The sequence below is a fragment of the Cyprinodon tularosa genome, unplaced genomic scaffold (genome assembly GCF_016077235.1).
Source record: "Cyprinodon tularosa strain WSP-4 unplaced genomic scaffold, ASM1607723v1 ctg467, whole genome shotgun sequence".
Classification (NCBI taxonomy): domain Eukaryota; kingdom Metazoa; phylum Chordata; class Actinopteri; order Cyprinodontiformes; family Cyprinodontidae; genus Cyprinodon; species Cyprinodon tularosa.
This window is the reverse complement of record NW_024039193.1, coordinates 414909-442844: the sequence shown is the minus strand read 5'-3', so window position 1 is coordinate 442844 and position 27936 is coordinate 414909. Positions and strand designations below refer to the sequence as shown.

Below are 27936 nucleotides of genomic sequence, written 5' to 3'. Positions count from 1 at the left end.
TGAGTGAAATGAACAATTAAGGTGAGCTATCAGGCCAGATCATGACACAGTGGGAATTGTTAAAAGGTTTAATGACAGAAACTAAAACTGAACAAAATAGAAACGCGGGATGCTGTGGATAAAGTGAGCCGCAGCAGCTGCAGGAGGGGGGCGGGGCACCGCCCAATCACTGTCACTTACACAGGTAAGTGACCATGATAACCTGACAGGAGATGATTAATAGTTCAGTCCATCATTTCCGAGGAAGGCAGGATCCAGCCGATGGACTGCCAAAGGAGCTGCTGCGCAAGGAGCCGCTCAGAGTGTCCCAGACGCAGCAACCCCAGAGAGCAGGCAGGAATCCAATCTTAGGAGCCAGGCTAACAGGACTAAAATTGATCCCCGCGTTATGAGCCAAAACCTTGAGGGCTCTGCAGAAAAGGGCTAGAACTCGAACTCCTCCTGCATGGGGACCAAGTGAATAAGATTAATGATAATTAGAGAGTGGAGAGGGAATGGTAGGTGAATAAAGTGAGTAATCTGATTAGCTAAAATGGGCTAACAACGCCTATGCTCAAAGGTCCAAAAACAGAAATGGTTCAGGATCAGGAAATCAATAATTCTCCAAAAAAGATTTGAAAAATAATCCTCAACTGATGACTGAGAGCAAGTGGTTTAAATGGAAGCTGCCACAGTCTGATGTGATGAGTGGAAAACTGGGTGGAGCTAGGAAGCAGAATGAAATAGCTATTTGAGCATCATCAGTGCCAATATCATGACAATCGCTCAGCTTTGACAAATAACTGGTTCTGAAGTAACCAAAGTAAAAGGGACCTGACATTTTTGTTGTGTGTATCAACATCTTTGGAATAAATAATAATGTCGTGAAGTAGAGACAGACAAACTGCCCCAGCATATCCCTGAGAACCTTGTTGACCAAGTTTTTAAAGACAGCAGGTGCACCTTTGCACATCACTAGGTACTCATAGTGGCCAGCAGGGTTGTTGAACACTGTCTTCCACTCTTCCTCCTCCCTGATACGCACTAAATTGTAGGGATTCCAAAAATCTAACTTTGTGAAAACCTTAGCTCCCTGAATTTGATCAAATGCAGTGTTGATTAAGTTCTTAACAGTTCTTAACATAGATATCATTAAGCCCTCACTAAACAATGCAATGACCTACAAAGAAGAAACCTGCTCCAGCTGGAGACGAAGAGGGATGAATAACTCCTGCCTTGAGAGAGTCATCTATGTACTTCTGCATAGCCTGTGCTTCTCGAAAAGGACTAACCCCTTGGTGGAGTGGATCCAGTCAACAAATCGTACAGATGATGAGGAAGCAGAGCTGTAGCTTTACATTTGTTAAAAACCTTGAGACCATGGTACTTGAACCGAACCTTAGGAATATCTGGGTAAAACTCCTCAACCTCGTTAACAGAGATCTGCTGAGTTTGATCAGAAAACAAAAATGTAGCAGAACAAGTAGGAGCCCAGCCTAACACCTCAACATTTTGCAAGGGGCTTTTGTCTTTTTAACCATGTGACATCTGAAACAATGGGAACCTGTGGGGAATCTACACTCACCGGCCACTTTATTAGGTACCCCATGCTAGTAACGGGTTGGACCCCATTTCGCCTTCAGAACTGCCTCGATTCTTCGTGGCATAGATTCAACAAGGTGCTGGTAGCATTCCTCAGGGAGTTTGGTCCATATTAACATGATGGCATCACACAGTTGCCGCAGATTTGTCGGCTGCACATCCATGATGCGAATCTCCCATTCCACCACATCCCAAAGATGCTCTATTGGATTGAGATCTGGTGACTGTGGAGGCCATTTGAGTACAGTGAACTCATTGTCATGTTCAAGAAACCAGTCTGAGATGATTCCAGCTTTATGACATGGCGCATTATCCTGCTGAAAGTAGCCATCAGAAGTTGGGTACATCGTGGTCATAAAGGGATGGACATGGTCAGCAACAATACTCAGGTAGGCTGTGGCGTTGCAACGGTGCTCAAGTGGTACCAAGGGGCCCAAAGAGTGCCAAGAAAATATTCCCCACACCATGACACCACCACCACCACCATCCTGAACCGTTGATACAAGGCAGGATGGATCCATGCTTTCATGTTGTAGACGCCAAATTCTGACCCTACCATCCGAATGTCGCAGCAGAAATCGAGACTCGTCAGACCAGGCAATGTTTTTCCAATCTTCTATTGTCCAATTTCGATGAGGTTGTGCAAATTGTAGCCTCAGTTTCCTGTTCTTAGCTGAAAGGAGTGGCACCCGGTGTGGTCTTCTGCTGCTGTAGCCCATCTGCCTCAAAGTTCGACGCACTGTGCGTTCAGAGATGCTCTTCTGCCCACCTTGGTTGTAACGGGTGGTTATTTGAGTCACTGTTGCCCTTCTATCAGCTCGAACCAGTCTGGCCATTCTCCTCTGACCTCTGGCATCAACAAGGCATTTCCGCCCACAGAAGTGCTGCTCACTGGATGTTTTTTTCTTTTTCGGACCATTCTCTGTAAACCCTAGAGATGGTTGTGCGTGAAAATCCCAGTAGATCAGCAGTTTCTGAAATACTCAGACCAGCCCTTCTGGCACCAACAATCATGCCACGTTCAAAGTCACTCAAATCACCTTTCTTCCCCATACTGATGCTCGGTTTGAACTGCAGGAGATTGTCTTGACCTTGCGTACATGCCTAAATGCACTGAGTTGCCGCCATGTGATTGGCTGCTTAGAAATTAAGTGTTAACAAGCAGTTGGACAGGTGTAACTAATAAAGTGGCCGGTGAGTGTATAATCATAAGAAGCAACCTCTCACTGTGATTACCGACAACTAATTGTTCGATAGGTTCCGTAATGAGGAGAGAGTGGTTGATCTGATAACCATCTATTGCAAGGACTTTACCGGAGGCTTAATCCCTAATATTAAGACACCATTCTGCAGAGGAGATGCAGTATGGAGGACATGAAGTTAGAAAGCAGTATCCACTTTGATAGTGATACACTTTACTCTGAACCAAAGTTTAAAAACTGTTTTTTGAGATCTAAAACTTTAATTATCTTTAAAAATGGTTTGACTCTAAACACAACATGGAGGTGACTTCTTCAAATTCAATGTCAAACTCAGTGCCTATGCAAATTTTTAAGAGTTGCAAGTTTATCCCTTTGGTCCTTGTAGAGTCCAATGTTGAGAGATGGTATTGTTCCAAATTAACGTGTATTACTTCCAACTTCAGGAATTGCCTGTAAGCAATACAGCTAACATATGCCATCATACATTGTGCTCCTCACATGTTAGAACCAAAGTCCCGCGGGGCTACAGCGACACCTCCAAACAATGTAACTGTGATAATACTGTCTACATCTCCCTTTTGTTAGCTTAACTCTGAGACTCCTCTCTTAATACATCTTTTGTTTCTGAGCTCTATGTTTCTTTGTTAGCTGGGCTTTGACACAAGACATTGACTTTGCTGGTTTGAGCAGTTGTTTGCAGATAGGCAGGATTGTGCGAGTTTGTCTGGGCAGTAGGTGAGCAGGTGAGCCCAGAATTCTGTCCGGGGGTGTGTTCCGAACATTTTGCAAGTTCAGGTAGAAGTCAGTTCTATCCCTCTTTGTTGTCTCCAAAAGTGTCTTTGCACTCCTCACAGCCATTTTACTGAGGCTGTTAGACTGCGGGTATTCAGGGCTGCTTGTCACATGTGAAAAGTCCCACAATTTGGTGAAGTCACGGAAACTGAGGCAGGTAAACTGAGTGCCATTGTCTGAATACAGCTTTTGTGGTATGCCATAAACAGAAAAATGGCATTTCAACTGGCTTATTACACATGAGGAGGATGTGCTGCTAAGCTGGTGAACTTCAAACCAACCGGAGTAAGAGTCCACAAGAACAAGGTAGTGATGGTGCAATAATGTCATCGATATGACTTATTATGCCAGAGTCATAGGCATTTGTTTGGCACAAGATCGTACAGGCGATTAAGCTAGGGATAGAGGCGGAGACAGTGGCTGAAAAACCATTTTTTCTAATGGTTACCTCTCCCAAGATATTTGATTTACATACATGAAACTTGGTATGAAACATCTTCAGATCCTTCTAGCACTCACATTGAATGAATTTTGTCAATGTCATTTATGATTTAGCTATTTAGATGACTTGTTTGGGCACATTGATTCTAAGAAAAAGCCTTAGACTGAAATCTTTCAAAACAAACCCAATTTTGACCTAGCCACTGTGGCCACGATTTTTTTTTTTGGTAGAAACAAGAAAGTTGGCATACTTGTTTAGAAAATCCTGTTAATTCTTATGGTCTAAAAGTTATTTCTGTATCTATTAAGATTTGTGTGTATTAAAAATTGGCCAAAACAAACTTTTAGAAAGTTTTGTTAATTTCCCTCTTTTTCACAGAGTGCTCTGTAAAGCTTTGTTCCTGAAAATACATAAGAAAAATGCTCTTGTGCTGTTAAATTTTCTCTTTATAGTAGAAGAAGAAAAATTTCCAGCAGGTGACCATGGCCTCATTTTGGTGAAATGTGAAGGGTAATTTAAAATCAATTTTTATGTCAATACATATCTTTAAGTTTTTCATTTGTTTACGTTGAATAAATCAAACTACTGATAATTTTTACGTAATACCAGCTAGTCACAACAGGATTCTCTCAATTTTTCACTGAACTAAATTAAAAGGCTTGGCTTAGAATTTGTGTCAACTTTTTATTAAGCTAAAAACAGAAATACATATGCAATATAATCAAATCTTGGCCAGAAATTACCTTGACTTTTTCAGTAGAATTTTAAGAAATTATAAGTTAAAATTTCTAAATTCCAGATGAAGAATGAGTTTTAAGACAAAAAAATTACTTTTGCAAAATTAAAAGATCAGTTATCATTGCATTTCATCACATTAAAAGTCTGTAGTTGTCCCTGTACAATAAACAAGTATCTTATTTCAAAAGGGGTTTGTTTCTATTTGTAACTGCAGGATAAATCCTAGAATAAAAACGATGACATAAAGCCTATGCAATGATTATAAATCACCCTTTTTTCTTCCTAACAGTATAGTCTGTGTTTGAATCATCAAGAAAATTGGGCACATGGGAAAAACCAAAATTGTCTGATGCCTGAACCAATCTATATTGTTTAACAGTCAAATATTTAAAAAGGGAACAACTTCAGCAAATAATATATATTTTTATAAGGGGTGGGATACTTGCATTTCTTTTAGTTATGCTTTTCTGTTTACATATGACTAAATCAAGGTCTCTCAGTAAGAACACTTAAAAGCAGGGATTTTATACTATGTCCATGTCACAGGAATCCCTTTGCAAAACCCGAAGTGTTATTATGAGTTTAATTGATTTTCTAAACCAGGAGTACAAAAATGTATAAATAATAGGATTTAGACAGGAGTTAAAGTCAAATAAAATTATCACAAAAGCAGAGGATGAGGCATTAAGTAAAGTATCTTGGCCTGTAAGTGTGAGACAGAATGCTGGTAACAGACATATAAGGAACACAACTACTACAACCCCCAGGGACCCGGCTACTTTAATCTCAGATTTCTTAACCTTTACAGAACCACGGATAGTTATTCCTGCAGTGTGAGAGTGTATAGCTTGAATCTGAGAAACTGCCACCGCAAATATTCTGAGATACAAAACTACTATTATAGTGATGGGGACTATAAAGGAAAAAATAAGATCTACCATACCACCAATGTAATTAATCACAATGACACATTCACCTAAGCAGGTGTTATATATGCCAGGTTGTTTGAAATTCTCCATCAGATTAAGAGTCTGAAACACTATAGACCAGGTCCAACACAAGGAAACACAGATTTGCACTTTTTCCGGTGTTATTTTAGTATTGTAATGAAGGGGGTAACATATTGCTACATAACGATCAATAGATATCATCACCATGGTTCCTATTGAGGCGTTGTCAAAATATAAGGCAGATAGTGATATATGACACAGAAACTGTCACCCAGAAGCCAGCAGCCATTTATCTGAACAAAATGAAAAAACATGAGGAGACCAATAAAGAAATCTGAGACAGCCAGAGAAAGAAGGAGCAGGTTGGTGGGAGAGTGGAGCTTCCTGTGGAAAAACAAAACAAAAGCAGATTTACTTTCTCTAATGTGTGTAATCTGTTATTTTTTGTATAAAAGCAGATTAGCTGTTCTACAAAACCACAAACTAATTTACAACTATTCCAATAAGTATTGTTAAATTTTCTAACTCATTTGAAACCTGAAATGTGAGATAGAGATGATGACCAGTAGATTTAGAGATGAGGTGAGTAGAGAGATGGAAAACAGCAGAATGTAGGTTATCATAGTTTCAAAGTAAGTACGTTTTGGTCTGCTGCATGAAGTGTTAAAGAGTTGTGGAAAGCAGGGCTCAGTCTCCTCCATTATCATGAGGCAGCAGCTCCTGGATACTGATGAGGCTCTATGAGCTGATTTAACTGGCTGGTCTACTTATTCTCCACCTCACATTTCTGTCCCTATGGAAACCCATGTTTTTATTTATTTTATTTATTTATTCTTTTAAATTCTTTATTTCGAACATGAAAGAGAAAAACAAAAAAACAATAAAACAATGTTTAAAAACATTGGACAGAAAAACAACAAACAAGGTACCCTTCTTCCCTAAATTAATATACCGTAAATCCTCTAATATAGGCCCAGGCCTTTATTTCACTCAAGTGCATCGCGGTCCAGGCCTTTATTGGAAAGAGGCCAGAATTAGAGACAGGCCTCTATTGCTATTTGACCAAAACAGACTACCAGTGGAATGAATAAAAATTAGATTTTGTGTCTATTTGAACCTATAAAACACTAGGTTCATTTATTGAAAAAGTACAGTTACCATGTCTCGCTTGGTTTGAAGTAAAAAAGAAAAAAAAAATCCTCCAATTCTGTTTAATCCTCCTCCTCAGTTTCCTCCTCCTCTTCATTTCTCCTTTTAATCTCCTCATCACTCGCGCTCCTCCTCATGGTCTGCTGCGTGTCTGTTCTCTTCCTCGCGCAGACGGGCAGCAGTCAGGGCCTGTCGTCCAGCTGCGCAGGGCTGTGGTACTTGTATGTTACTAACACAAGTATAATGTTGAGGTATGCCAAGAAAAAACGTTTATAGCCCCGGCCTGTATTAGAGACCGGCCATTATTTACCTCCTCTGACAGTGAGACCGGCCAATGTTAGAGTCCCGGCCGCTAATGGAATACAGGCCAATATTAGAGAATTTACGGTACCTCTGTTACATGTGCGAAAAGGAGTAGGAAGAAGTAAAACTTATGTACTCCTACCCCTTTAATTCTTGTATTTCTTTAATTTACAATATTTATAATTATGTTGCTATATATATCCATATAAATACATACCTACCTACACATATACATACATAAATATGTATACGCATATACCGTCATACATATAAACAAATTAACAAAACAAAAAACACAAACAAAACTTTCTACAATGCTTCTCTATACCTTTTGAAAATAATTTCTTTGTAAATTTTTTTGAAAAGTAATATGTTTGGGAATTGCTTTGTTGGGATCTGGAGATGTACCACCTTTCTCCAGCAGAGTGCGCTGTGGGTCTCCTGGGCTGGAGTCCTCCAGCACACCTGACGCTCATCAACCCATCAGGAGACCTACCTACATAAGCAGCAACCAGACCTTCCTTCGACGCCGCAGTGTTGACCAAGTTTGGTTAGCGAACCTGAGCCTCTGTTACCTGAAAGAATCTTAGTTGTCTCTTGAGAGAAACCTGATTCTAATCTGCCTCTGTCTTTTGCTCACAGGAAACCCGTCTCAAGTCTGAAGCTCTGGATGAGCTTTAACCCGCCTGCCAGCCCTAGTGAGCCAAACCTGAAGATTTCAATCTGGATTCCTCCTGCTGCTCTCAGGGAAGAGCTGGAATCTCTAATCAAGGTCTGCCATTCATTAGTCAGAAGTTAGACGCTGCTGCTGCTGCTGCTAAGCACTCTGCTGCACCAACAGTCTCTGGACCCAACCGGTTCCCTCTCTCACGAGGAAGCTTGGACCTCTTCAAGGTAGACTCTGAAATATCTAAGACTCAATAAATTACCTGACTGCCTGGCTAATCAAACTGTCCTTCTCTGCAGACATCAGTGAACCCAGCCCGGACCAGTACCTGAACCAGTTCATGTCTTTGTGTGAAAACCTGTTCAATAAACTCTGTTAAACTTTTACTCAGCCTCCGTTTGTGTTCTGCATGTGGGTTTAGCCTCTTAAACCAATCATGACAGCTTTAGGTTCTCATTTAGTTTGTTCCACAATTTAACTCCGCAAATTGATTAACATAATCTTTTTCTTGTTGTTCTACATCTATTAGTCTTAAAATTTCCCTTTCCCCTTAAATCGTACCCTCCCTCCCTTTCAGAGAACATCTTTTGGATATTCCCAGGCAATGTCTTACTTTGAACATGAATACTGCAATTTGGTAATCTATTAAGTCCTGGTATTTTAGCAATTTAGATTTTAGAAATAATGCGTTTGTATGATCCTGAAGTCTGGCGTTGTGAATGATTCTTATTGCTCTTTTTTGCATTATGACTAGGGGCTGTAGTGAGTGTTGATAAGTGTTTCCCCAAACCTCTACACAGTAATTCAAATAAGGTAACAGTAGTGAGCAGTATAGGATATGAAGTGCTTTGGAATTCAGAATGTACTTAGCTCTTGCTAGGACTGAAATACTTCTGGACAGTTTGGTTTTGACGTGTTTTATATGAGGCTTCCAGCAAATCTTGTCATCTATGATCACTCCAAGGAATTTATTTTCATCTACCCCCTCTATCTGTATTTGTGCTTGATGCTTAGACTTACAATTTCCAAATCCCATGAATGTAGTTTTACTTAAATTTATTGATAACCTGTTTATGTCAAACCATTTTTTTTATTTTCTTTAATTCTAAAGTGATTGATTCCAAGAGTTGCTGTAAGCTGTCCCCTGATCCAAATATGTTTGTATCATCTAATAATAATACAAAATTCAATACTTGAGATACTTTACAAATATCATTGATATATAATAAAAATAACTTTGGTCCCAACACTGACCCCTGGGGGACTCCACAAGCAATGCCCAAACATTCAGACCTATAATCTCCAATCTTCACAAATTGTTGTCTGTCTCTCAGGTAACTACTTATCCAGTTTAGAGCCCCCCCCCTGATCCCGATTTGTTCCAGTTTACTGATTAATATTTTGTGATTTATTGTATCAAATGCTTTTTTTAGATCAATGAAAACCCCAACTGCATATTTCTTTTTATCTGTGGAGTTTGTAATTTCTTCAATGAGTTCTGTTAGTGCTAGTGATGTTGATCTATTTTTTCTAAATCCATATTGGCTGTCAGTGAGTAGTTTATTTTTTATCAATAAATTTCTCTAATCTGTTGTTAAATAATTTTTCAAAAATTTCTGAAAATTGTGACAGTAGACAGACAGGCCTGTAATTTGTGAAGTTGTTTATTTCCAGTTTTATATAGCGGAATGACTTTTGCTATTTTCATTTTTGTCAGAAATTTACCAGTTGAAAATGATAAATTGCAGATGTTGGTTAATGGTTTGGCGATCCCCTCTATTACTTTTTGTATAATTTTTATATCTATTCCATTGTGATCAGTGGATGGTTTGTTTTGCATTTTTTAACAATATCAATTATTTATTTTTCATATGAAGCTCTAGCGGAAGTTCAATTGAAGAAACTCTGACTTACCTCCATCAATCAGAAGCTGATCCGTCTCTGAAGCGAGCCAATCAGCTTCGAACTACTCCACCACGAAGCCCAATCAGCGTCCTGCTTCCACTTTATAAACTCTCTCAAATCTCACCCCAGCCGCTATCCTGCAATCGCAATGTCGGATTTCGATTCAGACGACAATTCACCCACCTCCATCCCCTTCTCCGCCATCGCAGCTGAATCGTCCTTCATGACACGACTTCACCTCAACCTCATCAGAGAGTATTAATCCCAGTTGTCACCATCCCTCGTCTCATCGCATTGGTCCGGCAGAAGACCACCATGTTGAGCCCGGTTCTGCCAGAGGTTTCTTCCCAAAGGGGAGTTTTTCCTCTCCACTGTCGCTTCATGCTTGCTCATCATGGACAGTTCACGGTACCTGCATCACCAAGCAGGACCTCTATATCCTGAGTCTGAGTGAAGCCCCGGCGTCAGCTCCCTCAGTCTTCTAGTCCCACAATTCTGCCCAGCAGATCACCTTGTCAACCAGGTCGGATTTAACCACCACCAGTTTCAGGCCGGGGGGAACATCCCTATTAACATTCATCTACTCATGCATGTTAAAGCATAATTCAGCATGAATGTTCCTGCCGAGGTCTGAGCGCCAAAGACTATACTTTCTTATCAATAAATTCTTCTAATTATCTTTTCTCTCTGTGTGAGTTTTTCAGATTGAACTACTGCTGTCAGGAATATTGAACTGGGATTTATTTCTATTAGCTTCTTATATGTACTTTCTGATGATTGTCGAACTGGGATTTGTTCAGCTAAGTTTGGTCCCACGTTTGCAAAAAATGTATTGAAGTTATTAAGCACATCCACCATGTTATTAAGATTGTTATCATTCTCGATAAGTATTGGGATAAGTATAAGTAGCCTGTCTATTATTATTTCTAATAATATTATTTAAAATATTCCACATACCTTTAATATTGTTTTTATTATTTTCTAATAATTTTGCATAGTATTCTTACTTCTTATTCTTCTTCTCATAATGTTAGTTAACTTATTCTTATATTTCTTATATTTATTTTCAGTGTCTATAGTTCTGTGTTTTATAAATTCTCTATAAAGTGTATTTTTCTTTTTACAGGCTTTTTACAGATCTCACACTGGGGAAATTTACCGCTGCATTTAACCCATCCCCTTGTGGAGCAGTGGTCTGCCATTGTGCGGCGCCTGGGGTGCAAGGGCTTCTAGCTCAGAGAGCCAGACTGCAGGCTGTGGGGATTGAACTGGGTACTTGCATCCTTCTCATAGCACAAGCGCACTGTTTTAACCGCTAAACCCGTGGTCCGCAACCAACGGACCTCGGTCCGGATATGGACCCATATGCCATCCCATCCGGACCCGGAATAAATTGTTAAAATATTTGTTAATTTTGACGGGAGAATTCATTTTAAACCGGAGCATTTATTTTTTTCCCTATCTGACACAAGTGCTTTTACCAGCACTGCACTGAGCAAGGATTGGAAGCTACAAACCAATCGCGTGCGAGTCATACTAACCATGTGGTTCAACTAGCGAATCAAATCGCCAGCTTGAACTCAGAGCGAGTTGTATGAGCAAACTGAAGCAGAGGTTTGTAGTCAGGCACAGACATCCACGCAGTGTGATATAAGGAAGAGGAGGTGAAAGGCGAGTGAAAAGCGATTGAAGCGAGAAACGCAGGGAGGTGATACAGGAAGACAGGGCGAATCTACCACATTCTGGCTCCAGATGGTTTCTGAGACAGCTTTCCCAGATCTGAAAAAAGTGGCCCTGTTTATTTTGACCATGTTTGGCTCCACATACAGCTGTGAGGCAGCGTTCTCTACAACGAACATAATAAAAACAAAATATCGTTCCATGCTCACCAATGAGCATCTGCACATGTGCATGAGAATGGCCCTGACCTCCTTCAAGCCCAGATTTAAAATGTTGGCAGGGCAAGCCAAAGCTCAATTCTCACACTGAGCAAGGGACATTGGGGGAAGACAGATGTAAGAGAAATCTGTAAGAGAAATAGTACAGGTGTGTTGAGAGTTGTTTTGTTGAGCAGAAATATTGAGATTGTTCAATCAAAAGGAAACTGAAGCGGCTATTTTTTTCTTAAGCACTTTCTTTATTTTTTAATACATAATTTAGTTATTTTTAATTTAAACTGCAGCCACAGAATGTTATCCTGTGTTTCAGTGGTAATAAACTTCTTTGAAATTATTTTAACCTGTATTATTATTTTTTTAACACCATGTATTTCGATATTGTCATACTGCAAATAGACGATATTGTGGACCTCTACTTGAGGAAATTTCTTTAAACTGGACCTCCTCACAGTTTTCTTGAATACCCCTGCACTAAACCAACAGAACCCCTAAACGTATTTACAATGTCTCAATATCTTAAGTTATTTGATACTTTACATTAATTGATAAAGAACACCACATATATACATTTATCATGGTGCTTACACATAGATATTTTCAAATTGTATTTATACTAGTAAGGACTCATAGTCCCTCAGTGACTATGAGTCCGGGTTGTCCGACTGAATCCTACCTCGTATTGGCACTGACTAAACTTGTAAACCAGGTGACTCACATGGATGATAATCCTCCCTCAGATTATCATGGTCACTAACCTGTTTTTTTCCTGCAGAGGTTCGAGCATTAGGTGCCCTAACCGCTGCTCCTCTGATCTGATCTTTTTTAATTAAAGGCTTCTGAGTAATTTGAATCAACCTACCTCCATTTCCCAGTCCCCCTGCAGCTTACACCCTGCCACCCATGCCTGGAATCTGTGTTTCTATTCCAGTCCCCAAACCATTTCCAGGTGATCTGAGTAAGTCCAGAGGGTTACTTCTACAATGTTCTTTGGTTTTTCGTCATGCCCCACAATCTTTTCCGGATAACGCTCATAAGATCACTCATATTGTTGGTCTTCTTAGAGATCGGGCTCTTAGATTGGCCAAATCTTTTATTGATGAAATTAATTACAGCTACGCCGAATTCTTAGTTGTTTTAAAAATATTTTTTTCCTCCTCCCTGAGCGAGGAGGAGGCAGGCATAAGATTGTGGGAGCTGATGCAGGGTATTCGGTGGGTTGCTGACTTCAGTGTTGACTTTATGGGACAGCCGTGCATTAAAGACGTTTTTTCTCAACTCTGTCTCAGATAGGCTGGGAGCCAAGCTGGCTACCCGCGACAAATCCGATAGCCTAGAGGGGCTAATAGATCTAGCCATTCGAGTAGATGAACGTCTCCAAAAGAGGGCTTGTGAGAGGCGGGGCCGGGACCTGCTCAACAGTCTCCAGTCTTCCGGTTCCTGTTGTGTCACACCAATCCCAACTGTCTTTCTCTGACAGTCAGCCTATTGATGAGCCCATGCAAATTGTTAGAGCCCGGTTATCTACCAAGGAGAAAGAACAACGGATTAGGAATAAAAAAGTGCCTTTATTGTGGCGCTGCTAGGCATTTTCAGTTATCTTGTCCCCTTCGCCCAAAAAAAATGGCCCACCAGTAGTTCAGGGGATACTGGTGGGCACATGTTCCAAGAATCCCAGTCCTAGGTTCCTGTTACAGGCTGTAATTTGCCTGCAGGACTAGCAGCACCCTGTTTCTGCCTTGGTTGATTCCAGTTCTGAACAAAACCTCATAGCCTTAGTTCAACGTTATGATATCTCGGTCCGTACATTACCTTCCCCTGTTTCCGTCGCAGCTTTTGATGGAAGTCCACTAGCAACCATTACTCAGCAGACTCTCCCCTTTCAGTTTATCTCTTCTGGTAACCATCATGAGTCCATTTCATTTTTTGTTTTTCCCACAGGCACTCAGCTATAGTATTAGGTTATCCTTGGTTAGCTGCTCACAACCCTCACATTAACTGTAAAGACTCACACATTGAGACCTGGAGCTTCAGTTGTCTGGCTACTTGTCTCCAATCCGCTCTTCCTCATTCCTCGGCTAGTCCTTTTCTTATTGACGTTCCTTCTGATCTGTCTAATATTCCGCCCGAATACCATGATCTCCACCAAGTGTTTAGCAAAGACCTGGCTCTGAGCCTTCCACCACATCGCCCTTATGATAGTGTTATAGATCTTCTTCCTGGGGCTTGTCTGCGATCTGCTCACCTCTATAAATTGCCCCAGTCGGAGCAAGGTAAGATGGAGAAATATATAAGTGATTTGTTAAAAGCCGGCATCATCCGGACTTCTTCCTCACCCCTTGGGCAGGTTTCGTCTTTGTTGCTAAAAAAAATAAAACATTGCGCCCTTGTATTGATTACCGTGGTCTTAATCAGATTTCTGTTAAGAATAAATATTCTCTACCCCTCCTGGCATCAGCCTTTGATACGGTTCAGGGCACCAACATCTTTACTAAACTGGACCTTCGAAATGCTTATCTCTTGGTCCGGATTCGAGAAGGAGAAGAATGAAAGACGGAATTCAAAACCCCTATTGGCCACTACAAGTACTTGGTCATGCCCTTCGGCCTCACTAATACCCCAGCTGTTTTTCAGGCACTCATAAATGATGTCCTCAGAGACTTTATTAACCAGTTTGTGTACCTCAATGACATCCTTGTTTATTCTCAGAACCCTCGACAACATCAGCAACACATCCACCAGGTCCTTCAAGGTCTTCTGGAGAACCACCTCTTTGTTAAGGAAGAAAAGTGTTGGTTCCACCGAGAGACCATCAGCTTCCTTGGCTTCATTTTGGAGGGTGGACAGGTGAAGACAGACCCCGGAAAAGTTTAGGCAGTCATCAACTGGCCTGTTCCTAACACCCGTAAGCAACTCAAGCACTTCTTGGGTTTTGCCAACTTTTACTGAGCCTTCATCAAAAATTATAGTTCTGCCTCACCTTTCACCATTCTAACATCCACCAACATTGTCTTCCAGTGGTCTCCAGAAGCTGATCAGGCATTCCGCCTCTTAAAGGAGAGGTTTTCTCAGGCTCCCATCCTTTCCTACCCTGATCCGTCAGCTCAGTTCACATTGGAGGTGGATGTTAGATTCAAAATATTGTGAGTTCATATTTCATAGGACAAAAATGAATCTGAAGCACAAAATGATTTTTCAAACAGAGCTTTTCCTGCAGGAATGAGAAAGGCTGCTGCTCACATCCCAGCACCAATCTGACCCCCAACAGAACAGCAGAGTCTTTTATTCACAGAGCAGAAACAGATGGGTGGGTTTTATGACCCTAGAATGACCAACTGGCTGTGAGGCAGGTCATAAAAGTTTATGACCCTGTAAATGCCTTCTGTCTGAAGGCAATTCTAGAATAAACCTCCTGACTGAATCACAGGACAGAATGTAGCATCTTATTTCTTCAATGTTTCATATGCACACACATTAAGTTTATAATCGTCATTTGGTTAAACCTAACAGTGGATGCCTCTGACTCTGGAGCTGGAGCTGTTTTGTCACAGATATTCCCTTCAGATGGCAAACATACTCCCTGTGCGCTCTTCTCCAGAAGCTTCTCTCCCACTGAGAGAAACTTCGACGTGGGAGATCGAGAGCTACTGGCCATCAAGATGGCTTTGGAAGAGGGGCGTCATTGGCTGGAGTGTACTGAATTGCCCATAGATATCTGGACTGATCACAAGAACCTTTCATATATCCAGTCAGCCAGACGTTTAAACTCCCGTCAAAGCCGCTGGTCCCTGTTCTTTTCTCGGTTCAATTTCATCATTACTTACTGCTCTGGATCCAAGAACACCAAGCCCGATGCTCTGTCTCGAATGTTTTCCACTCTTGAAGAGGCAGAAGAATCAGACACCATCGTCCTTGAATCTTGAGTGGTGGGAGCCATCACCTAGGATCTTGAGAACAGAATAAAACAAGCCCAAATGGGTGAACCAGATCCAGGTGGTGGTCTTCCCCAGAGACTCTATGTACCTTCTGTGGTTCACTCTCAGGTTATCTGCTGGGGGCACTCCTCTAGGTTCTCTGGTCATCCTGGCTCCAGCCGCAACATCGCCTTTATTTGGTGGCCATCTCTTAATAGAGATTATGTAGCCGAGTTCTTGTCACCATCTGACACAGAGAGCAGGAGAGAGGAGAGGAAGAAGGAAGAGTTGGAAAACAGTCAAGGGAGGGAGAAAGAGAAGCCATAGCGATGCTAAGCTAGCGCTAGCCTAGATTAGCTACTACTTACTACCAGAAATAAAACCGTGTGAAACTGACAAGTGCTCAGTAGAAAAGTGCAGCAGAATGAGCTATGTTTTAAAGTGGTTCTGGACAGTTAGAGTTGTTATCCTTCTCACTTCAGCTACCTCCAGGTTTAGTGTCTCCTCCCCCTGGTGTGGATCAGCTTTCACGGCTGGAAGGGTGTGTTGTAGTCTGTGATCATCCAAATGCCTTTCAACATCCTCCTGGTGTTGCTGTCATTGTGGAAAAGATCCTGGATCTTCTGGCTGTGGTTCTCCTTCGCTGTTCTGATGGCACGGTTTAAGTTGGCATGCGCTGTTCTTAGTGCCTCCTTATAACCAGACTTGAAAGCTGAGTTCCGTGCTTTTTGCGATTTCCGAACTTCTCCATTTATCCAGGGTGGTCGGTTGACCCGGGTGGTGATGTTCTTTTTGATGCTCACTTCCTCAATGCATCTGTTCATGTAGGCTGACACAGTCATGGCATACTCATCAATATTTAACAAGTTATGATATGTTGCTGCAGCCTTAAAGATGTTCCAGTCAGAGCATTTAAAACAGTCTGGAGTGTTTCCGTGGCGCCCTCAGACCAGACTCGGAACTCTTTAACTGTCGGTTTAGCCCTGATCAGCTGGGGCTTATATGCAGCGATAGCATGACAGATAGCTGATCTGATGAACCGAGGTTGGGGCGCGGGGCTGCACTGAATGCTTCTGTGATGTTAGAGTAAACCAGGTCAAAAGTGTTTTCACCCCGAGTTGCAAAGTCCACATGTTGGTAAAAATGAGGGAGAACAGTCTTCAAGTTAGCCTGGTTAATAATGAAAACACCCTCTGTGTATGCAGTTTAGAGCTCAGAGATAGCCTGGTATAGATTCTTCATGGCCTCTTTAATGTTAGCACTGGGGGGCACATAAACAGCAGTAATGCTAACCACACGGAACTCTCTGGGCAGATAGAACGGCCTGCAGTTAACAGTCAGATAGTCGATGTCAGGAGAGCAGTCGCTGGCGACTGGTCTAGTGTTTTTACACCAGCTGTTGTAAACACAGCTTGCTTCTCCTATTTTTCAACAAAGAAATTGAGCATTTATCTTTTCTTCTCTTATCATCATATCAGCAGTTTCTGCTGTTTTCAGCTTACAGTTTAGCGTACAGTATTCTCACATCTGTTTAGCAGGAACAGCAATTTTTCGAGTCTTAATTGCACTTACATGGTAAGCCAACATGAAAGTTTTTGAGTAATCAAGTATGAAGAAAAGGCGATGTATATGAAAGTGTTCCATCAGTAAAATATGTCCTTAAAGGGATAGTTCGGGATTTTTGACAAGAATCTGTATGGCATCCCCATCACCAGTGTCATGCAATCACACTGACTTACCCCTGGCAGCATCCTGTGAGCAGAGTTCTCGTCCATATGTAAGTATGTGTGTATGTGAAGTGTAAGTTGATAAAAAGGCACAAATTCGCACGAGGTGGGTGTGCTGCAAAACCTGCTCAGGTATTGAAATCATTAGATTTTGATGTTATGGAATGCTATTGGTAGCTGATAAGTGTTTATTTTTATGCATTTAGCTGATGATTTTTTTTATATCAGCAACTTATCACTTCATCAAACATATCTCTGATGAAGAATGACCAATTTGAAAAATATTTAACCAGGTGGCCAGAAAACGGAACGCTGAACAGTAAAACTGGAATATTTTAGCCCTAGAGATAAATGAGATAGTTCTAACTTATACCATCAAGGAGGTGGACAACTTTACTTGAGACGATAAAAAGTAAAGATAAAAAGAGTTTTACTGACTTTTGACTTGGCAGCTCAGAGCGGGACAGAAAGAGACTGAATAAGCTGGTGAAGAAGGCCACTTCTGTCCTGGGCTGCCCTCTGGACACAGTGGAGGTAGTGGCTGAGAGGAGGGTGTTGTCCAAAATCACATCCATCATGGACAACACCTCTCACCCCCTGCACCAGACTATAGAGGAGCTGAGCTGCTCCTTTAGTGAAAGACTTAGACACCCTGTCTGTAAGAAGGAGCGCTACCACAGGTCATTCATTCCTGCTGCCACCAGACTCTATAATACTGCACTATAACCACAATAACTCCTGTAACAACCACTGTGCAACTATATTATAGTTTTTTATTTATTGACTGTGCAATATTCTGTGCAATATGCTGACTGTGCAATATATGTGAACAGAATAGTTATACCACTACCTCACCGTTGTTCCTTACCTACTACACTTTAATGTAAAAGTCAATCCACCTGTATATAAGCCATCCTGATTGTACATATGTCACCACAAAAATCTCTGTGTTACTCCCTTGTATTTTTAATTTTTTTATTTCTTATTTTTATTTTTTTTATGTATTTTTATTTTATTTTTATTTATTTTTATTCCTAATGCACTTTTTCCTCCTTGTTTGCACCTTCAAGTACTACAGTATGCCAATATGTGACCAGTAAATTTCTCCGCTGTGAGATCAATAAAGCTCATCTCATCTAATCTAAGATCAGTGTCAATACCTCATCTTGTGGTACCAGCAGAGACACTGCCAGGCATTGTTCATTATTTTGTTATTTTCTGTTTGCAACTATTGGGGGTGGGGGGGGGGGGGGGGGGGGGGGGACACTAGAACAATGGTTTTGTGCTGCAAAATTTTCTCATTATGGTAGGAGAAAATGTTTCTATTTGTTCTAGTCAAGTGACCATGGCCTCATTTTGGTGAAATATGATGGGTCATTTTATATACATTTTGATGCAAATAGGTATCTTTAAGTTTTTCATATGTTTGATGTTGAATAAATCCAGCTACTGATTATTTTTATGTAATACAAGCTGGTTACAACAGAAGTCTGTCACTTTTGTGCATTTTTACACTGGACTAAAATAAAAGGCTTGCCTTTAGCTTTGTGTCAACTTTTTATTTAGCTAAAAACAGAAACGCAAAGAAAGAATTAAGACATGTGCATCAAAGTAAAATATTGGCCATAAGTGATCATAACTTGTTCAGTTGAATTTTTAGAAATTATAAGTTGAAGTTTCTAAATTCCATATGACGAATTTCAGTATCAAGACAAAGAAAAAAATATATCAGTTATCATTGCATTTAATTGCACTAAAACGTAGTTGTAGCTGTCCCTGTAAAATAAAAAAAGTATTTTATTTCAAAACGGTCTATTTGTAACTGTAGGATAAATCCTGGGAAAAAAATGATGAGATGTAGTCTCTGCTACAATTATAAATACCCAGTTTTTTTCTTCCTAACAGCATGGTGTGGGTTTGAAACATAAAGAAAATTGGGCACATGGGAAAAACCAGAAGTGTCTGGTGCCTGAACCAATCTACATTGTTTAACAGTCAGATTTTTAAGAGGAAGAACTTCAACAAATAATATAGTTTTAGAAGAGGTGGGATTCTTGCATTTCTTTTACACTGCAAAACCTATTATTTACCCTTAATTTGAGTAAGTAAATAAGACGATTTGCCAATGGAATTAGTATTTTTACCCTTAAAGCTACAGTGTGTAACTTTTAGCGACATCTAGCGGTCAGGCTGCAGACTGCAGCAACATGAACATCTCCCCCCACCGCTTCTCCCCCCCAACAGTACGGCGAGCGTTACGGGACAAAATGTCTTCCACGAAGTCCTCATCACCTACCTTCTCAAGTGATGAGGTTTGTTTACATAGATAATTTTACAGATAGTATTTCATTAGTCTGTGTAGGGTATAGATTTCATGTAGACTTAAGATGATAAATATACCCTTTATTTTTTCTACATCGTTGTGACATTTTGGCGATCTCGCAATCGCTAGTTTGTTGGCTCTGCGCTGCCGTAGTGCAAAGATGTCTGCCTCCATGGCTGCGAGACCCGCTCCTATGTAATTATAAATAACGAATTCTAAGGCAACGCAAATATTAAGGTTAAGAGGCTGAGCTCGTAGATGATGATAAAATAACATAGTTATGTATAATATATTACATTTCTGACTGTATATCCCTGTAATTATTACACACTGTAGCTTTAAAATAACATAATTAGTTAATATGCACTTGAATTAAGACAATACAATAATTTTTTCTTATTTTAAATATAAATTGTCTTGTTCCATTGGCAAAGTGTCTCACTTGCATCCTCAATTCAAGACTAAATGCGCTTATTTTAAGAAAAAATGCTTTTCTGTTGACATATGCCTAAATTAAGGCCTTATTTTTTTTCAGTGAGAACACTTTAATGCAGGGTTTTTATAGTATGTCCATGTCACAGGAATCACTTTGCAAAATCTTAAGTGTTAAACTGAGTTTAATTGCTTTTCTAAACCAGGAATAGAAAAAGGCATAAATAATAGGGTTTAGACAGGAGTTAAAGTCAAATAAAATTATCACAAAAGCAGCGGCTGAGGCATTAAGTAAAGTATCTTGGCCTGTAAGTGTGACACAGAATGCTGGTAACAGACATATAAGGAACACTATAACTACAACCCCAAGGGACCCGGCTACTTTAATCTCAGATTTCCAAACATTTACAGAACCATGGAGGGTTATTCCTGCAGTGTGAGAGTGTATAGCTCGAATCTGAGAAACTGCCACCACAAATATTCTGAGGTACAAAACTAGCATTACAGTGATGGGGACTACAAAGGACAAAATAAGATCTACCATACCACCAATGTAATTGAACACAATGACACATTCACCTAAGCAGGAGTTATACATGCCAGGTTGTTTGAAGTTATCCATCAAATTAAGACTCTGAAACACCACAGACCAGGTCCAATACAGGCAAACACAGATTTGCACTTTTTTCTGTTATTTTAGTATTGTAATGAAGGGGGTAACATATAGCTACATAACGGTCAATAGATATCATCACCATGGTTCCTGTTGAGGCATTGGCAAAAATATAAGCCAGATAGTGAAATATGACACAGAAACTGTCACCCAGAAGCCAGCAGCCATTTATCTGAACAATATGAAAGAACATGAGGAGACCAATAAAGAAATCAGAGACAGCAAGAGTCAGAGGGAGCAGGTTGGTGGAGCTTCCTGTGGAGAAAAACAAAAGCAGATTTATTTTCACTAGTCTGTGTTATCTGTTATTAATTGTATAAAAGCAGATTTGTTGTACTACAAAACCCCAAAGTAATTTACAGCAATTTCAATAATTATTGTTAAATTAGCTAATCATTTTAAACCTGAAGTGTGAGACAGAGATGATGACCAGCAGATTTAAAGATGAGGTGAGCAGAGAGATGGAAAACATCAGAATGTAGGTTATCATAGTTTCAAAATAAGTACGTTTTGGTCTGCTGCATGAAGTGTTAAAGAGTTGTGGAAAGCAGAGCTCTGTCTCCTCCATTATCATGGGGCAGCAGCTCCTGGATACTGATGAGGCTCTATCAGCTGATTTATCTGACTGGTCTACTTATTCTCCACCTCCCATTTCTGTCCCCATGGAAACCCATGTGATAAGATGTTTTTACATCTTAAATAACAATAATAATTAAACGTTATTGATCTCACACTGGGGAAATTTACCCTTGCATTTAACCCATCCACTTGTGAAGCAGTGGGCTGCCACTGTGCGGTGCCCGGGGAGCAATTTGGGGTTAAGGGTCTTGCACAGAGAGCCAGCGTGCTGGATGTTGGGATCGAACAGGGTACTTGCAACCTTCTCAGAGCACATGCGCACTGCTTCAACCTTTAGGCCAACACTCCCCCTTACATGTATTTATAATGTCTGAATATCATTAGTTATGTGATGCTTTACATTAATTGATAAAGACACCCTATATATTAATTTATCATGGTGCTATGACATAGATATTTTCAGATTTGATTTATACTAGTAAAGACTCATAGTCCCTTAGTGACTCCAATTATCAGGAGGTTGTCACAAGATTTTCTCAGTGTTCAATCTATTCAGTATGTGGATGGACAACCAACTCAGTCATTTTTGGTTTCAAGTTTTCAACATCTTAACTTTATAACACTGAGGCCATCTAATGAGTACATTCTTTTTCCCTGTAAAACAAGTGCAGGAAAATTATACATCCTGAAGTCAGACTGAAAAAGAAGAGATATTTGTAATCCTGAGGAATAGAGCCAAGAGGCACTAAGGTCAGGGCATGGATGGCTTGTCAGTTTCTGACAGGAACAGCCTGTTTGGATGACATTGTTCGGATAACTTGAGCCCACAGGTGTGCCGACTCCAAGCAAGTTCTCTGTCCTGTAACGATCTGATCTGGAATAAACTCTGTCAATTTTTACTGTAGTTTTTAGTCATTTTTATTTAGTTTTACCAAGTTTTGAGTTAAGAGTAATTAAACCAAGTTGCTTACTTCCAGGAAAAGAACCGGAAGAGAAGTTCGAGGTGTAATCGCCTTGAGTGGGACATGGCACTCTAGGCCTAGGGGTACCTGGCTCCCCACCATCATTACTTGGTGATGTATTGGGGTCTTTAGGGTCCTGCATGCATGGCTAAAACATATGCATCCCTATTGCTCTCAGAGCAGTCAAACAAAACTTTACAGTCTTTGGCCTTATCATTTGTGGATGGACAATGTTTGTAACATATGGAGTGCTCTTTGAATAGACTCCTCTTGTCCAGTGTTTTAATTCTGAAGCCTCTGCATTTGGTGAGAAAGTATGGCTTTTGGTGAGTGGGACACTACTTGTTTGGTGATGGTTGATGCCCTCTGTTCTCTGCACTATTCCATAGGCTGAAGGTCGATCCTCTAGCTGATTTCTCGGGTGGCCAACTCATCCTTTATCTTCTCATGCAGTCCTATGACGAAACATCCATCAAGGCATCCTTATTCCAGTGACTGTCCAATGATAACAGATGAAAGTCTATGTATTCTGCCACTGACCGTTACTACTCTTTGATAGACAACAGTCCTTAGTTTGCCTCACAACAAGGTAAAACAGGGCTGACCACACGCATTACTTCCTGATAGAAATCCTGGTAAGAGTGACAAATACTAGAGTTGCTCTGCTACTAAGAAGTGCCCCGAAGCTTTTCTTTGCTTGCTAATAGGGACATCATGTAGGTGATCTTAGAGAGTTCAGAGGCATAACATGAAGGCTGTAACTCAAAGTGAAAATCCCACTAAGTGAGATAAACCCTGTAATGATTGTAGTAACAGGAAGGGCCGTTGTGACAGAGGCAGACATTTGTGGATGTGGCTGAGTGGGTGAAGCCTGGCTATGCAAATGGGATAAAAGTTCACGAACGGCAGTTTAGAAATGGATTGTTCTACACCTGCTCACCACTGTCTGTTGATGGTTCCATGTTAGGCCAAGTTATTCTGCAGGTCCTGTCAGCGATTCGCTGAGAGCATCAGTCCCAGAGAATAACTCCAGCCGAATTACGATTATCCTTGGTCAGGCCCAGGGTCAAACCTGTGAAGACAATAACAGGCAGGAGGAACAGGCGGACAAACCAGAATCCATAGTCGGAAGTGTAGTCCAGGGTCAGAGCCAGGTGATCAGAAGTCCAATGAAGCACCAGGACGAGGTTGAGAAATACTTCCAGGTAGGCAACGGGCAGGTGGTTCAGACAGGGATCGAGGAGATTCAGAAACAGTCACAGATCGGGTTAGGCCAGGGGTCTGCAACCCAAACTGCTCAAAGAGCCATATTGGACCAAAAGAACAAAAAATAAATCTGTTTGGAGCTGCAAAAATTTAAATGTTATATATTAGTCTCGTATGTGGGCTCTAAGTGTATTATCCCACTATAGAAAAGGATTAGGTGGGCTTAAATATATAATAAGCATTCATGATTAAATGTTTATCCTGGAGCAAATGTCACATAGTAGCATAAGGTGAGGGAGGAGCAGTGAACACTCCCATCGCGTGACGCTTCACAGCACGGTTTAAGTTTTGTTGCATTGATGAAATTCTAGAATCATAATAAAGAAATTTTTCTATGGTGGACGTGTTTCTGTTGGGAGGAGTTGATTGAATCATGAGGAACCAGCAGGAACTGACCTCCACATCAGAGCAGCGCTCTCTAACCATGAGATCCCACGTCCTCCGTCAACAGCGTTCCTTGGTGTGAATTATATTTTTAGGATTTGGGGAAAAAATGGAAGAAAGTTCACCTACCTCCATCAGAATATGAGGGGCCGTTTAGGACAGAAACTATTTTTCCTCTCACGTACACCAATAAAACCATGCACACACCTCAGTAGACCCACACACTCTCTCAAAAAAAATTTTTTTCCTCTCAAACACACTACTATGACATGCACACATCACAGTAGAAACACTCACACACAATCACAAAACTAAACTTGAATATATGTCTCATGTGCGTGTGTGCACTAATACTAGACTGAATGAGAGACTATACATATGTGTGTGTGTGTGTGTGTGTGTGTGTGTGTGTGTGTGTGTGTGTGTGTGTGTGTGTGTGTGTGTGTGTGTGTGCGTGTGTAAACTAATACTAGACTGAATGAGAGGCTATACATATGTGTGTGTGTGTGTGTGTGTGAACTAATACTAGACTGAATGAGAGGCTATACATATGTGTGTGCGTGTGTCCGTGTGTGTGTGTGTGTGCACGCATGTGCGCGTGTGTGTGTGACTGATATAGTAGCAGACTGAATGAGAGGCTTGTACTTGTGTGTGAGAGAGTTCAACCTGTCACGGAAGAGGCGGGGCAAATTGGCTAGCGCATGCGTGGAACCCAAACTGAGCAAGATTATGTAAATACGGCGTGGGCAATAGGGGGCAGCACACAAGCCAATTAACTGCTAAGCCAACAATAATGAGCTTCCGAGCAGAAGACGTAGCATGGCTAACGGCAGTGTTAGTAAGGAAAAAATAAGTCAAGCAGCCGCAATTTTAAATGGCATGTTATCAACACCGGATGCAACAAGCAGTGTGGCCAGGGCTTTAAGTGAAAGAGCTCCTCAGGTGGCCCATACTGATTCTGTTGAAACAGAACTGGCCGAAGTTCGGTGGTGTCAACAGGAAATCAAGGTATAGTAATATTGTGCTTTTTTCCTTTTATAATATATTAAATCAGTGGTTCTCAAACTTTTTCTGTCATTCCCCACTTTAGACAAGGGGGAATTTTCAAGCCCCGCCTGTCCCCATCGCCCCAACACAATGCTAATGAAATATGCAACAATCTTAAAATGTTCCAATTTTATTGAAGTAACAAGTAGTATCTAAATACAAACTATCTACATCAAAAGCAGCAAGCTCAAAAATAAAGAGAATAAAAATGCAGCTGTGTCAAAATTTGTATCAAGCTCAAAGATAGAAAAAATTAAAGTGCCACTCTGCAATCTGTTAATAAAAGAAAAGAAGTGAAATCCATCTGGCAATACAGGTCTATTTATCCCTGCATTAGTGGCTGCAATGAGCCTGTTTTGCATTGCACAGTTTCTCAAAACGGGGTTGCAGGCTTGATACTGCCACTCTCAAGTCATGCTCAATGTTCAGCTGAGATCTGTATTTTGTTTTCAGTGAAGCAACAGTTGAAAAGCCCATCTCACAGAGATATGATGTGGCAAAGGGAAGAAGAATGCACACAGCTCTCTGCCCGATGAGTGGATACTCCCTCTCCACTCCAAGCCAGAATTCACTATGAGTCTGAGCATTAAACCTGAGCTTCAGGGTGGAGTCAGACGTCATTTCAATAAACTGGTCCTATTTATTTAAGATAAAATATTTCAAATTCAGTTAATTATGATCAACCTGCGCCGCCAATCCCGGCGCATGTGCGCTTTATTTGCAGTCTGGACGCTGAGGGTAAACATGCTGTGTCTCTGACTGCAGCGCTGAGAGGGACTCCTGCGATAGCGGGGGAGAACGGGGTTGGGATGGGGGAGGCGCCCCACGGCAGCACCTGCCGCTGGAGGACAAGAAAAGGAATGATACGTGCTTTCACGTAAGAGTCTCCAAAAGTCGCTAATTTGTCGCTAGTCGCTTTTTTGATAAAGAGTCGCTGGAGGGGTCTGAAATATAGCGACAAAGTCGCTGAGTTGGCAACACTGGGGCGCGAAAGTTTATTCCGTTACAAATAATATGCCGACGTCACGTCAATCATTATTTTGGCACTTCAGTTCCAGGTGAAATTTTTCTCATATCTAATGTTCTTTTAATTAGACTGCATGTAGGCTAGTAATGATTACTTTGTGGGTTTGATTGGTCTAAAAAGCGGCAACATACAGCTATAAGGACAGTTTGCTCTCACACGTTCTACATTTATAGTCACACACACACACACACCGGAACTTGGCGCGCCCCACCTGTCACGTCTCAATTCCCCACCAGTGGGTCGCGCCACACACTTTGAGAAACGCGGTATTAAATGGAGTGGATTCCTCCTTATTCTTAACAGTACATAGTACAAATAGACGGATACTAGCTTTAACCATCGGAAACTTGCTTTTATTTGCAAGTAAAATCTGAACCCAGTAGCTCCATCACAACACTCCCAGGTCATATTACAACACCATATTCCCCCTGCCTGCTACTTCGGCACTATCTATCACAGTAAATGTTTTTTTTAAGCATTTTTATTAATCCGACCCCATGTGCTAACATGGGGTCGTGGCTCCTGCGGCTCCATGTTTCCAAGCCTAGCAGAGTTTTGGACTTTGGTCTACTAACAGGAGAAGAAGGTAATATGTTTGTTGGTCTTCGTTTAAGCTACCAACACAGATTATCCATAATATTAGATGTTTCTGATGATAAAACTGGCCGGTGGAGTTGGCATAATATTACCCATTGTATCTATAGGTGGAATAGGGTCTTTATTACAGTGCAGTATTCATTCAGATTTAAATTCTCCTGGCCTGCTCTAGATAGGGTTAGGGTTAGATTTTGTTTTCTAGATCCTTGGATTTTGCTGTCAGTTAAATACATGTTATTTAAACCTCTCTAATGCGACCCCCCTCTGTACCACAGGGTTTTTTCTCCTGACTCAAGAATGCTTCTTTGGCAGAAGTTGACTGATGGCTGAAAACAGAACATCTCTGCTTTACACTTCGGGAACCAGCAGACCAACAATCCCAATGAAACTTCCTGTTGCTCTTTTTCTGCTGCTGCAGCTGTGTCTCCTTCCTTCATTAACATGGGGAGACTATGAAGCTTATGTTCAACGTTTTATTAGGGAAATGCTACATTGTATCGAACTATTACAAAGGGAAAGAACAGCTGACATAAATAGCCAGGATAGACTGTACAGAGAACTTGCTGATCATACTCAGACTTTATCTTCTATCCTGTCAGTGTCACAGTTTAATGAACCAAGATACCATGCATATAAAACAATGTTTGAAGACTTGTATAGATGTTTTCAATCAATTTTAGAAGAATATGATGCTATGTCAAGATCTCATGACTTAACCGCTAGATGTCTGCCTCCACCAACAATGTGGACTGGTTTTCCAGGCCGTCCCAGATATGATATCACATCACTGCAAATTTCTCACTGCATTTCGATAGAAATGAACTGGCAGAAGATTGCCTCTGTCTTTGGTATTAACCGTTGAACTCTGTACAGACATAGACAACACTTGGGAATCCCACCCTTACAATACACTGCGCTGACAGACCAAGAATTATCTAGAATTGTGACTGAAATTCTGCAAAGGACTGCTGGTGAAACTTATGTGCTTGGGAGCCTTGCATCAAGAGAAATACGTGTTCAGCGTTGGCGTGTCAGAAATTGTCTACAGGCATGTGGAGTGAAAGAAAAAATATTTTTACCAGTATCAGCCTGTCCTTATGTTCACTAATAATATTTTAATTTTAAACAGGAGCTTGATCCAATTGGCCAATCATTTCGCAGGAGGCATACCATACAACGACGGGTGTATAATGTTCAGACTTCAACTCAGTTATGGTAAGGCAACAATAAAAAAATAATAATATTCATAAATAGTTTGCTAAAGGTCTTGCTGTAGACTACATGTTGCTTGTTTAGACATGGTCAAAACTACTTGAAGTTAAAATCAAGCTTAAAAATAAAAAAATGGGTTTTGGTGCCTTCTATTGGGGTAATCTGACAT

At 40.8% G+C, this 27936-nt stretch overlaps 2 pseudogenes; both read right to left on the bottom strand.

Annotated features, from left to right (window-relative positions):
* LOC119794052 overlaps positions 1-6411 on the bottom strand; it is a 46155-nt pseudogene extending 39744 nt beyond the window's left edge.
* Positions 6412-20147: 13736 nt separating this feature from the next.
* LOC119794051 lies at positions 20148-21267 on the bottom strand (annotated as a pseudogene).
* Positions 21268-27936: the final 6669 nt, after the last annotated feature.